Below are 12,276 nucleotides of genomic sequence, written 5' to 3' on the forward strand. Positions count from 1 at the left end.
TAAATAAAATGTTGTTCTTTTCTAATTTCCTTTACATTTTGTGTTTCAGGTGTTGCTGCATTCAAACTGTGACCCATCCTCAGCTTCAATACAGTGAACAACTAACTCATTCTTTGCGTGTTTGCATTTTATGGTTGTGTATTTTGTTGTTCCTTTTCTGAAGGGACAGCATTTGTGTCCATTTTTGTCGTTCCTGCTGTTCCTTTTTCAAAGGGACATCATTTTCGTTTTACTATCTATTTTCGAAAGGAATAGCACTGTTTGGTTCAGCCATTCATTTTGTTGTTCCTTTTTCACAGTTCATTTTGATGTTCCTTTTCGAAATGGAACAGCTACTGTTCCTTTTCGAAATGGAACAGCTACTGTTCTTTTTCGAAATGGAACAGCACTTCTGCACTTTCACGTTGGGTGTGTTTTTGCTGTTCCTTTTTCAAAAGGAACAGCATTTGGTGTGTTTTTGTTGTTCCTTTTTCAAAAGGAACAGCAGTTTGTGTTTTTGCTGTTCCTTTTTCAAAAGGAACATCAGTTTGTGTTTTTGCTGTTCCTTTTTCAAAAGGAACAACATTTGGTGTGTTTTTGTTGTTCCTTTTTCAAAAGGAACAGCAGTTCGTGTTTTTGCTGTTCCTTTTTCAAAAGGAACAGCAGTTTGAGTTTTTGGTGTTCCTTTTTCAAAAGGAACAGCAGTGCGTGTTTTTTCTGTTCCTTTTTCAAAAGGAACAGCAGTTTGAGTTTTTGCTGTTCCTTTTTCAAAAGGAACAGAAGTGCGTGTTTTTGTTGTTCCTTTTTCAAAAGGAACAACAGTTCGTGTTTTTGCTTTTCCTTTTTCAAAAGGAACAGCAGTTCGAGTTTTTGCTGTTCCTTTTTCAAAAGGAACAGCAGTGCGTGTTTTCGCTGTTCCTTTTTAAAAGGAACAACAGTTCGAGTTTTTGTTATTCCTTTTTCAAAAGGAACAGCAGTGCGTGTTTTTGCTGTTCCTTTTTCAAAAGGAACAACAGTTCGAGTTTTTGCTGTTCCTTTTTCAAAAGGAACAACAGTGCGTGTTTTCGCTGTTCCTTTTTAAAAGGAACAACAGTTCGAGTTTTTGTTGTTCCTTTTTCAAAAGGAACAGCAATGCGTGTTTTTGTTGTTCCTTTTTCAAAAGGAACAACAGTTCGAGTTTTTGCTGTTCCTTTTTCAAAAGGAACAGCAGTGCGTGTTTTTGTTGTTCCTTTTTCAAAAGGAACAACAGTTCGTATTTTTGCTGTTCCTTTTTCAAAAGGAACAACATTTCGTGTTTTTGCTGTTCCTTTTTCAAAAGGAACAGCAGTTCGAGTTTTTGCTGTTCCTTTTTCAAAAGGAACAGCAGTTCGAGTTTTTGCTGTTCCTTTTTCAAAAGGAACAGCAGTGCGTGTTTTTGCTGTTCCTTTTTAAAATGAACAACAGTTTGAGTTTTTGCTGTTCCTTTTTCAAAAGGAATAGCAGTGCGTGTTTTTGCTGTTCCTTTTTCAAAAGGAACAACAGTTCGAGTTTTTGCTGTTCCTTTTTCAAAAGGAACAGCAGTGCGTGTTTTCACTGTTCCTTTTTAAAAGGAACAACAGTTCGAGTTTTTGCTGTTCCTTTTTTAAAAGGAACAGCAGTTCGAGTTTTTGTTGTTCCTTTATGAAAAGGAACAACAGTGCGTGTTTTTGCTGTTCCTTTTTCGAAAGGAACAACAGTTCGAGTTTTTGCTGTTCCTTTTTCAAAAGGAACAGCACTTGGTGTTTTTGTTGTTCCTTTTTCAAAAAGAACAGCAGTTTGGCCATTTTCTTTTTTACAAGCACTCATGATCTTAGGAAAACGACATCCCAACTATTTGCTTGCATGGATTCTTCTCTTTCAAAAGGAACGACATTTGCATTTTCGCGTTTTTTGTGTGTATTTTTGCTTTTTTTGGTATGCATTTTCTTTGTTGTTCCCTACACAAAACACCACTTTCTTTTTGAGTGTTTTTGTTGTTCCTTAAAAAAAAACAACACTTTGAGAATATTTTTGAGGGCAACCCTTTCCTTTCTCTTGTGGGATTATTCATAGTTCAACTCAACCACATTCTCCTGATTCTCTTTCATGGCATGAAGTACACTATTTTTATGAGGACAGGAATTATGGATTCTTTTGAAACGAGTTATTATCATTTACATTATGATCTTTAACAGGACAGCTCCTTGATGTTAGATTCTTTTCAAAAAGGGACACAATTATTTATATATTACATTACTGCATTGTTTTCTGCTGTACATGATACTGTTTGATCATCTTAATACCATGCTGGTTCCACCCTTCCTGGTTATAATCTTCTCTGTCTGTAATAAATGAGATTATGGGTATATTTTTTTATATATTGACATGTTCAACTTCTTCCGCCATCCCTGCTCTTAAGGAGTACTGAGCCTCCCTCTTTTTATCATAAAAATGTGTAATAACAACAAAATTTTGTTCGCAGAGGGAGGATAGGGGGTCTCATTACGAGCCAGCCTAGCATGTTCATAAGGCTGTAACAAAGTGACATTCCCATTATGGCCACCACACCAGGGTTATGATCCATTGGATAGCCAAATTATCCTTGGAACAGGAGGTCTCATCACGAGCCGGCCTGATCACTTTTGCTACCTCCTAGTGAATGGCAGTGTGGTTATCTGGTTACCACGCCAGCACACTGATCTCTTCTGTAGAACAGCACTAAAACTCTCCATTTATAAATTGAGGATCTTGGCTCATATGGGTTAAAAAGTAACCCTGCCAAGGCTATGGATGCCTGCTGGCAGCAGCGGCTCTGCTTATGGTATTGAAGTTATATCTTTTCGTCAATTATTATTATAATACCCTTTTCTTATTTTCTTTTTATCAGAGAAGTTATTTCCTTAACTTTTTCCCTGTTTGAACCTTTATGCATGAGAAATTGTTTTATGATCAATCACATCATTTTCAGCTAGAATACCGTCAGCAAAGCATCTTTTTAGCATATTGTTGTCCTTTTTCGTTTTGCATAAACTATCATCACTCCAAAATGTCCTATCTCTTATTCATAACTATCTTTACACACTTTGCTCTCAAAATAACCATAACTTTCACCGTCCTATCATTGATAAGTGTACTCTGCCTCCCTTACTGATATATTGTTCATTCCATTTCCTTGCCGTCAGCACCACCCCTTTCATATGCTTTATGGTTATGGAACCCATTTTCCAATTGGAGGGGGGAATGTATGCATTATGGGGTTGCATGCGATATGATTACTGCACTTTTCCATCCCTTATTGATTTGCCAACATATTAGTATTGCATGTATACATAAATTTTTCTAATTGAAATTTTGCATGCCTTTTATCTGTTGCTATTCAAAGCTAACACTATGGATTCAAGAACATTGTATGCAAAATAGTGCTTTGTTTACAGGCGAACAACAAGTATGGGCAGAATTCTATTCGTAGCATGACCACACTATTGCACTTCACAGTAGAGGCTCGCGAACGTGAACAATTCTTCAGACATGATGTGCTTCCCTGAATTCCACCTTTTGCATCACTTTCAGCACCAACTCTGCCTACATCAGCTTCAACAACTGCTAGTCCATATATGTCATTCCACATTTTTGGAGGTAAAACTGGAGGTAAAATTGCATAGTTTTCTAATTTATTATAAATTTAGGGGAATCTAATGAAAATCCATTTTTGAGCATTATTTGTCATCCTTCATTCCACATCTTTACCACTTCCCCTTTTTCAGCAGCATGTCATTTTCAAATGTGGGGGAGTGTTCCTTTCATTCATTTCTTTCTTATCACCACGCCATTCATATTCTTTATCATCCATTGCTATTCTTATTCACTCTCAACACCTCCCTTATTCCATGTTGTTTTACACCAAGCATAGAATTCAACAGCTGGTAGCAACCACCTCTATTTGTTTTCTAGCATTGCATGAGGACATGCTAATTTTTCAGAGAGGGGGAGGAATTGCTATGCATGATGGATGTTTTCTACTTTCTTCCTTATTTAAGACATACAATTTCATTTTTACACAGTGCAGAAATTGATTTCCACATATTTTTTTTAAAACTATGAACTCAATCCTTGTAATTTTTGGAAAACACATACGTATCATTAATACAAATCCACACAATTTCAAGAAATATTGGTTCATAAATTGCGGAAATCATGCACTCTCACCTACAGGCATTTTGTTTATATCTCATGATCCGTGCATCAAAACAGTCCGATTTTTGGATCATAAAGGCATTTATATATTATAAATTTACTTGCCAAATTTCAACAAAACCTGGGTTGTAGTTTTTGGGAAAATGGTTAATAAAGGTTGTTGTTATCTGCAACTTAATTGTTATGCCTTCATCAAGATTCCTAAAATTGAATATTCATTAATTGAAGAAGAATTCATTTGTTCTATCCATTTCATGAGCTGAGATGAACATATTTTTTATCGCTTGGTTAACACATGGGCTTTTGTCTTTGGGTTCCATGAAGACATGCAATATATTCAGTTTTCGTTGCATGAGGACATGCAACATATTGAGTGCGGGGGTATGTTGGGCCATGAATACGACCACTTTGTAACACTTATTTCATCCATTTTTACTCTTCCCTATTATATCATCTATTATAATTTATCATTTAAATCCATTTTATAAATGATTTATGCTCTCATGAATGAATATTATTTATTCTCCTTTATTTTTAATAAATTGATTATTATGCATTATTTTATCAATGATAGTTCTAATAAGTTGGTTATAACATTATTCACCATTTTTAGCTTCCAAGGTAACTTCCAGATTGAAGATTTGATTTTTAAATCTGCCAACTCAGAAATTCGCTGGTTTAAGGAGTGACAGTTTTGCGGTTGCGATTCTGAGCAAATGAAGACGAATTTGAGAAATCCGGAACATGGGTTTTGTCCAGAACGGGCCCAATTAACTTTTGTAAAGAGCGGTTTGCCCAAATTCGGCTTGTATAGGGAGAAACGCAGGGTTCTTTGAGCACGATTTTCTCAGATTTGCAGTTGCGGCTGTCCTCCAAATCTCAGCTGCAAACCCAAATTCGTCTTGCTTTTGTTGAGAGATGAAAGGAAATATATTTTCTTGTTGATCATCTGGTTAGAATCAACCCAATTTTGTAAAAGAAATCATGTTGTACTTATCTATGTTGTAACTGCTCTCTGATCTTTCTCTATTTAAATGAAAACAAAGATCAGAGAGAGGAGGGATTCAGGATGACTTCAGAAGGACTTTTGGGATTCGAATGATGGAATTGAGGATGTAGAATTAGAGATTCAAGAGTGATAGGATAGGGGGAGAGATGGAACGAGTATTATGTTGAACTGTAATTTTATTTGCAGACTCTCACTGCTGAGAAGGCACCACTCAATATAATGTTGTTCAATTTGATGATCAATATATAAGCAGAGTTATTATTCCTTCGCATCTTCTGAAGCACTAACGGCAGTGATCGCTGGTGGTTACGGGCCCAACCCCAGTGGATTCACTTGCCGTTCTTGTACCATTATTTCATGATCTTTATTGTGTGATGGTTTGATTTTATTTCTACTTATCGTAATCATGTAATTTTACTGATTGGTATTTCCAGAATGAATGAACTGATATGTTTTATATACTGTACTTAAATTGCGTTGCTGTTCATTTCCTTCTTAATGGAGCTCACTGCTTTTTGTCAGCATGTTGTTGCGCTGTTCATTTCATCTTCAAAGCTGCGTTGATCACTCCAGTAATTTAACAATTTTATGTTCATTACAGTTATATAAGTTTGGCTATTCAGTTCTAATACTTAGCGTTGTTATTTATTTACTTTCTGCAATTATTTAAGCTTACCTTTCAGCATTCTTTTAATTAGCACAATTGTTTCATTTTCATCGAGTTGTAGTAATACGATTGATTTAATTCTTTGCACTTTCCAATTGGTTATTTAATGTTGTGTGTTTGATTTCAATTGCATCAATATCCAGAGGAATGAGTTATTGCTACTGTATCCTCAATTGATGGTTGTTTGAATGATTTAGTTTATTGGATTGCTGTTCCATTTACTTGCATTTGCTGTTTTGGTGTGAGAGAAGGTCTAAGGCTGTCGTGAGCCTCAGCAGTCGCTGCTTAGCTCCAGACCTATGGTCCATGCTCTAATTTCCTTTCCATCAGTTTCTAGAGGGATGGGTTATCACTTCCGCACGCTTGACTGATAAGCTGTCTTGTGTGATTTTATCCTTTTGAAGTAATTTAGTCATAGTTTAGCACCCGTCTACTCTTGTGTTCTCTGAACGCTATACTACTAAACATTACTCTTGAGTAAATAGCCGCCTCAGACAGAGTACACTCTTGAAATAAAAAGTCGTCCCTGGGTTGATAATTAATGTGAAGGTAATTAGGAGTTCGAAAGGCACCTTTTTATCGCTCCACACAGGTCTTCTTGGGATATTGGGCGTAACACTTTCTTAGATAATACAATTTCGATCAGAGTTGTGGCATTGGAAAGAGGACTCAGAGGGCTACCATAGTTCGAAATTTTAGGACTTGGAGATCCAAAATTTAAGAGATACATCAGATACAATATCGAGCTCCTACAAAGTGAAAAAATGTGTGTTGTTTTTTTTATTTTTTCATAAGTTTTGTTTGAAAATTTAGTTTGAAGGAAGTCAAAGGGAATAGTGAAGCATAATTATCATTAATTGATGCCCCGAAGGAAGAAAATGGAAACACCTGGTAAGGAACCTGAAAGCTCTAGCATGACTCATAAAGAAGAGGAAGAAATGTAACATGATATATCAAAATTATGAGACCAAGTGCAACAAAATTCACTCTCACAAAAAGTAACAAAAGCTAAGATGGATTGTTTAAAGAAAGGCGTGGAATCTAAGATGGATGGCGTGGAAGCTAAGATGGATGGTTTAAATAAAGGCGTAGAAACTAAGATGAATGACGTGGAATCTAAGATGAATGACGTGGAAGCTAAAATGGATGGCATGGAAGCTAAGATAGATGGTTTAAATAAAGGCGTGGAATCTAAGATAGAAGATTTGAAGACAGATTTGACAAAGTTTCTACAAGAAATGCTTACTAATGGCAAAAGGGTAGTAAAGGAAACTCATGATGAGAACAAAACAAATGTTAATCATGATTTCATAGGCTCTAATGTTGGATCAAAGACCCACCATGTTCCAAAAATCGATATGAGGAAGTTTGATGGCAAGAATCCTGCAACATGGATACTACAAATGGGGCAATATTTTGATCTCCATAATGTTCAAAACACACAAAAGGTACACATTGCAACTTCATATTTGGAACCAAATTAGTTTGTATGGTATTAATGGCTTTTCTCTTGAAAACAAATTGTCACTTGGGAAATTTTTACAGATGAAATGATAACACATTATGAGGATACAAAAAGAAACACTATTTTTAGCCAATTGATAAATCTCAAATAAAAGGGTTCAATGTTGGAGCACATTGAGGACTTCCAAAAATTGAATATAAGGGTAAAATATATTCCAGAGGAGCATAGGATTGATGTGTTCGTAGGAACTTTAAAGGATAACATCCAACATGAGGTTCACCTTTGGGAACTTGATTCATTGGAGAAGGAATTCAAGTTGGCACGAAAAATGGAAAGAAAAATTATGGCAACAAAGAAGCCTACCAATCACAATTATAAATATGGAAGTGTTGTTCCCCCTTGCCTTCGACAACCTACAAAGTTGACACCACAAAAATTTGAATAAAAAAGAGCAAAAGGGATTTGTTATAGTTGTGATAAAAAATACACTAAAGGTCATAAGTGTGCTGAGAAGAAATCATTTTACATAGACTATGAAGAGGAGGAAGAAAAGGAACAAGAAATGTCAAAAGAAGAGGATATACACCAGGAATAAACCCTAGAGAAAGAAGAAATGAATCTGAACATATCTTGTAATGCATTGGCTGGAATTACCACTCCTCAAAATATCAATATAGAAGGACATATCAAGAAGAAAAAGGTAATAGTGTTGATTGATTCGGGAAGTACCCATAATTTTATTCATTGTAACATAGCCAAGGAATTGAATTTCTTCCTATATCTAGCACCAAAGCGTTAAGTGATGGTTGCAAATGGAGGAACCATAAATTGCTCTGGAAATTGCCATAATATCAAGCTATCCATGGGAGAATATGTATTGAATAGTCCAATGATTTCCATTCCAATGAGTGGTGTTGATCTTGTACTAGGAGTCCAATGGCTACAATCCTTGGGTACAATAGCTTTTAATTTTGAAGAACGTTTCATGAAATTTTCTTCAGAAGGAAAGGAATTTGAATTAAGGGGTGTCGCAGGGAAACCGGGAAAGATAATCAGCTCTAACGGAATGACAAATCTTCTAAAAATAAAAATGAAACGCAATTGCACAATTATGTTCACTAGAGGTCCCCACATCGAAATCATCTATTTCTCCAAATCTCCTAAAAGTCTTGGACAATCATTCCAAGGTATTTGAGACTCCCAAAGGCCTCCCACCTATTTGTGATCATGATCATGCTATTCATTTGATTCCAGGAAGTGTTCCTCCAAACATTAGGTTATACAGATATCCCTATGCCAAAAAGAGTGAAATTGAACCTATGGTTGCAGAAATGCTAAAGGCTGGTATATTTCAACCTAGTCAAAGTTCTTTCTCTACTCTAGTAGTATTCGTTCACAAGAAGGATGGATCATAGCGCATGTGTCTGGATAATAGGGAGCTAAAAAAGCTCACTATTAAAGATAAATTTCCCATTCCTATTATTGATGAATTATTGGATGAATTGCATGGATCAATTTACTTCGCCAGATTGGATCTTCATTCAGGATATCATCAAATCATAATGAAGACTAAAGACATTCTAAAAATAGAATTTAGAACTCATGAGGGTCATTATGAATTTTTGGTCATGCATTTTTGCCTTACAAATGCACCTTTTGAATTTCAAGGTTTGATGAATTCCATTTTCAAACCCTTCCTTAGAAATTTTTTGTTAGTATTTTTTGATAATATACTAATCTACAACAAGTCTTGGAAGGATCATGTTCAAAAAATTGATAGGGTGCTCAAACTATTGGAGGAGAAACAATTATATGAAAAAAGCTCGAAATGTTTCTTTGGAGTATGGGAGGTGGAATATTTGGGTCATATTGTATCTCATGAAGGTGTTAAGCTAGACCCTAGCAAAACTAAAAACATTAAGGAATGGAAAATCCCCACATCCATAAATCATCTACGAGGATTTCTCAGGTTGACAGGGTATTATCGAAAGTTTGTTAAGAATTATGGGAGAATAGCAACACCTCTAACAACATTAGTGAAGAAAGATGCATTTTAATGGACTCCAGAAGCAACGAAGGCCTTTGAACATCTTAAATAAACAATGTGCCAAGCACTGGTCTTAGCTATGTCAGACTTCACAAAAACCTTTATCGTGGAATGTGACGCCTCAGGAAATGGAATTGGTGTTGTTTTAATGCAAGAAGAAAGACCCATTTCTTTCGAAAGTCATCCAATAGGAAAGTATTTACACAAAGCTATTTATGAGAAGGAAATGTTGGAAATACTACATTCACTTAAGAAATGGAAACCCTACCTAATGGGAAGAAACTTTGTTATAGACATTTTTGTGCCTTACAACTTTGAGCATAAAATGTCCATAATCCAAGGGATCCAAAGTCCCTAAAAGTGTTGTTCCTGCCCCTAAGGGAACAAGGTCAACCAATGACAGATTCTCCCAGAATTTCTCCACCAAAAACTACTCAGAATCAGTCAAATCAGGATCAATTCAAGTGCTCCACTAGCTGCTTGCGTTGCAAAGCACCCCAATACACTAGCTAGGTGCGTTGCAACGCACCTAAATGCACTACCAAGGTGCGCTGAGCGAGAAATGACAAATGGCAGTGTCATTCCGCGAGGTGTACAGACAATGGAAGCTTCCAAAATCTTCCTCAATGACACTTTCCTCACTGAGTTCGACCAAGGATGAGTAAGAGGCTCTCAGCCTCCAATTGGAAGCAAGAATTGACAGAGAGAAGCCACAAGTCAAAACATAAGCTGACTCATCCTCTTTGCTTACATCTATATATGGATCCCTCATCCCAGAGATCCAGGGGCTGGAATTTTGTACTTTGCAGAGAATTGTTATTGGTTTGAGATTGAGATTAGTGAATTGGGTGATTTATGCTTTGTTGGAGGTGAGGAAGGGATTCCTTTGCTGGGAGGTAGATGCTGGATCGGGACTCACTTGGTTGTATCTCCTCTTGGAATTTCTTATCATATCAATAAAACTATTTGAGTTTCTCCTACATGCTGTGTATCAATGATGCTTTGTTATATTTGCATGTTTAGCTTAAATCTGATCCTACGCTAGTTATGAATGTAAATCTATGTCTTTTGTGTAGTTTTCCTCTTCTGTGATCTTGCTGGAACTTGGTGAAGCTGGACCGGTAAGGGAGCAGGCAGCGGGAAGCGAGCAAAGAGGAGAGCGATTGGATCAACAAACTAGCGAAAGACACAGGTTAGTTACATCCTTCCTCTTCTTTTACATTTCATAAAGAAGAATACGAAAGTAGTTTCCCTTGTTTGTTGCTAAGGCACTATCACACCTTAGAGTGGGATAGGGGCGTTCTGAATAGATACGGGAGTTCACAACAGTATTCAGGTTATACTGGAGTTACATCAAGTGGTTTGGTAGCTATACTACCCCAACAACCAAGGGTTGTATATTCGATGCAACAATGCGTACATGTGTCGAATATACCTACTACACCGGCTATTGTGACAGTGTCACAAGTTCAAATGCTGCCTGTTGTATGTCAACCTCATATTTCTCAGGTTGTAATGCAACAACCCCTTGACCCTATGACTCAACCACAATCGCCAACTGGTGGGATGACACAGGTCCAAACAGGTACAATTACCCCACACCTTCGTCCAATGGTTAGTATAGCGCAACAGAACATGGCTTCACAACCGTGGCTGGTGCAATACCAACAACCACAATTCCAACAAGTATAGCAAGGTTCTAAGCAGCAGATCTTTGCGACCAGTGGACAGCCGTACATTCAAAACGGTCAAAATCAACCACTTTACAATGGTCATGTCCACCAACCGTATCAGTCGTACCAGCATCAACTACATTATGCTGGTATGCAAAGGCCTACTGCTCAGGCAATTCCATTGTATCCTGGGTATGCTTCACCTAACCTGAATCAACAGTTACCATTCGTGGCAACTTTAGAGTTACCCGATTTACACCGGTTAACAAACGATCCAATTGCTTACGCCCCTTGGTGGCCAGCGATCCCTCATAAACTTCCATAAGATATTCCTAAATTTAATGGAAATCCAGGTGAATATCCATCGAATCACGTGATGACATTTCATCTATGGTGTTCATCAAACACCCTAAACGATGATTCAATAAGGCTTCGCCTTTTTCAGAGGACGTTAACAGGTCCAACGGCAAAATGGTATATTGAATTTCCTAGAGCTTCGTTCGACAATTTCAGTACCTTAGCCACGACCTTTTTAACCCATTTTCAATTACCAATAAGGTATGAAACGGGAACGGAAATCCTAACCAACTTCAAACAGACAACGGCCACTCACATATTTGATCATATACATGAGTGGCGACGTCATCGTAGGATGGTAAAAACGTACGTTCCCGATCAGCTATTAGCTGAATGGTTTATCAAGTCATTACTTCCTGCCATCACGAAAGATGTGGAAAAGGGGGGAGTCGTAACGGAAGAGAAAGTTATCGCTCGTGCGCAATATCTGGACATGTTCTATACTCAGTCTGGCATGCTCTATGACAAAATACCTGACTCCCCTAGACCGGAATTCTCAATTCCTCCTCCTCCTAAATCAAACAATGACTCTCATGCCGACGATGGTGTGATTGGCACGAAAAATGCGAAATCGACAAAGGCCACATTCAAGAAGGCCCGTAAGATTTCAGATCAAAATGCAAAAGATGAAATTCTTGCTTCGGAAGTAAATGCCGTATCGACAGATAAGGGAAACGAAACCAAAAAACTAGGAAGCAAGAAGAAAGGCAAAGGGAAGAAGAAGAAACAAGATGAGTCATCTCCTGAAAAAACTTCTTCAAACCCTCCTGGAAATACGAAACCCCCCTTTGGGTGTCAGATATGTGATGAGGATCATCAGACGAAAGAATGCCCATACAAAGCTGAGCTTAAGAAATTCTTTAAAAGTTCTAAAACCTCAACAGTGTT

The sequence above is a fragment of the Pinus tabuliformis genome, chromosome 5_2 (assembly GCF_031772625.1).
Source record: "Pinus tabuliformis cultivar Carrire ecotype Pingquan chromosome 5_2, CPIR1, whole genome shotgun sequence".
Taxonomy (NCBI): Eukaryota; Viridiplantae; Streptophyta; class Pinopsida; order Pinales; family Pinaceae; genus Pinus; species Pinus tabuliformis.